Source organism: Arachis ipaensis, chromosome B07, assembly GCF_000816755.2.
Source record: "Arachis ipaensis cultivar K30076 chromosome B07, Araip1.1, whole genome shotgun sequence".
NCBI lineage: Eukaryota > Viridiplantae > Streptophyta > Magnoliopsida > Fabales > Fabaceae > Arachis > Arachis ipaensis.
The window spans coordinates 124253811-124256605 of record NC_029791.2 but is presented as its reverse complement, the minus strand read 5'-3'; positions in this window follow the sequence as shown (position 1 = coordinate 124256605).

The window sequence follows — 2795 nt, the reverse complement described above, 5'->3', positions numbered from 1 at the left end:
TAAAAAATATAAAAATATTTATACTTAAATAAACTTTTGTCCTTATAAAATACTATTTTTTTTTAATTTTGATACTTGTAAAATTTTTATTTGTAGTCCACTAGTTCAATTATTTGATTAAGTATTAACTTGATAAGTTAAATAATAACATGGTATGATCTAAACCATTGATGTGAGAGAACATGTCACACATCAATATTTAACCTGTTATGTTAGCGAAAGGAAAAAAAAAATTGTTAATAAAACCACAACATTTTAAGTGTTACGGGAACAAAATTAAAAGAAAATTCTTTATAAGTCCAAAAACTAAAAGATAAGTATTTTATAGGAATTACAAACTTATTTGAGCACAAAAATTATCATTTAATTAAAAAATATCTTTAAAGCATTTTTTAGTAATTTTTTATTCTTTTAGTAACATTATTCTTGCCTGTTAAATTTTTATACTCACTACTTAATTGGTTATATATTTAAAGTATTTAGATTAGATTATTATGCAATGTTAAATCTAAGAAAAGATATAAAAAGAATTGATATTGTATATATATTTATTATTGTTGTTTGATACAAAAACTAAGTCATATATATAGAGATATTACTAACTAATTTTACGAATATTTATTTATTAATTATTAACTCTCAATTACTTATTATTATTTTAATATGTAAATTTCAGATAATTAAAATTAAACTAGTATTATTGTAGTAGAGCTTTATAAAATATAATTCAAAAAGCTTGGGAAATGCCATAGTCTCCTACTTTTTCTACTTTTTGACTTGTTCGAAGATAAATTATATATTAAACCTTTAAACCAAAGACGATCGAAGATACGCCATATCAAACATAAAATATAGAATTAAATAAAGTTGATTAATAGTCTAACTTATTATAATTACAGAACCCCAAATAAAGTTATAATCGCATTTTATGATGCTACGAAGTCTAGCCAAGTTGAAGATTAGTGCTTATGTTTTTTTACATGTAAGGAGGGAAAGTAGTAAATGAAAATCAGCCAATTGCGTCAACTTTTTGACACAAGTCATTATAGAAAAGCGGATTATGCTGTGAATAATTTCTTCGTAATTATTAATTAACATTTATACTTGTTGTTTTGTATATGCCCTATATCTAGGATTTTTTTAAATAAATAATTTTAATATTTTATTTACGGATATAGATAATCTGTAATATATTTAGTAATTTTTATTTTTTTTATATATTTCGTTTACAGTATCAACGAATTAAGATTGTTACGAGTTAAGATATGATTTTATTTAAGGCTGCACATGAATCGGATAATAGCCGCATATCCGCGGTAATTATCCGTATCCGATCCAAATTTTGCAAATATTATCCAATCCGCACTATAGTAGGATCGGATTGCGGATTTGACAGTAATATCCGCGGATCCGATTCGCTGATCCGCATATCTGCACGTCTCATATAAATAACATAGTTTAAGAAAGTAAATTCTAATGTGATATGAATTTTAATGTGTTGTTTTATGAATTTTATGATATCTTGTTTTTAATTTTTTATGTTGTACTTTAACATAAAATAATTAAACTTAGATCTTGTATTTTGTTTTTTTTTTTATTCAAATGAACTTTTATTGATAATATTTTAGGAGTAAATAGACTTAAACAGGTGAAAAAATAATTTTTCTGGACCTTTTTTGTAGTAAACAAAATGCTATTTGTACACCAAAATCCGCCACTAAAATTAGCCACCAATGTATTTGTGTATAAATACATGTGTAGTTTAATTTATTTTCAATGTGTATTTGTATTCTAGCATGTATTTTATACTGGTGGCTGACTTTAGTGACTGATTTTAGTGTACACGTAGCATAACTCTTTTGTAAAAACAGTCAAACAGGGTCGTAAAACAGTTTTTTTTTTAATTATGCGGATATACCGGCATCTGATCCGATCCGACATGAAAAAATGTGGATATCGTATCCGATGAATGCAGTGCGGATAGGATAGAATTATAGGTTATATCCAATCCGTGTGTAGTCCTAATTTTATTTGGGTTTATCTCGTTTGCAAACAAAATATGTGAAATTTGAAAAAATATACATATCTTGTTTACCGTGTAAACGAGATAAATTCATAATTATTTCGTTTACGCTGTAAATAGACATGTATTTGTAAATATAAAAATATAATTTTTGAAAATAATAAAAAATATTAATAATTTAATTTGGATAAATTTAAAAAATAAAAATCGATATATTTTATTACTATTTAGATCGACTTTAATTAATTTATATCTCATTTATATTTTAAATTTTAAATTAATAACTTTTGTTTATTTATACTCGATTTTTAAAAGGGAATATGGATGGTTTCAAATGATAGGGAAGATGGATGGTTTTGAAATAATAAGAGAGATGAGCAATTTTAAATGATTGGTCGTATCACGTAATTTGAAATTGTTCATTTAAAATCAGCATATTATTTTTCTAGAAACCAACACATTTAAATTAGTAACCAAGAAGAATAAAAAACATAAAAGGGGAGTAGGTTGGAGAAGGAGAGATTTGCCAGGTCACTAAAATACGGTAGTTATGTCAGCATTGTACTAATCAGAAATGTACTTCGACGAATTTGAAGGTACGCTTGTCAAATTTTAAAATTTTTTAGGAACCATTTTATTAATAACAAAAATCAAGTACTATTTTAACAACTAGTATATTAATTAAGTAGGTATTAACTTATATATTGATTACTTTTTTTATTTTTTAAAATAAATGGCATTTTAAAAAAAATTGTGTACTAACTTACTAACT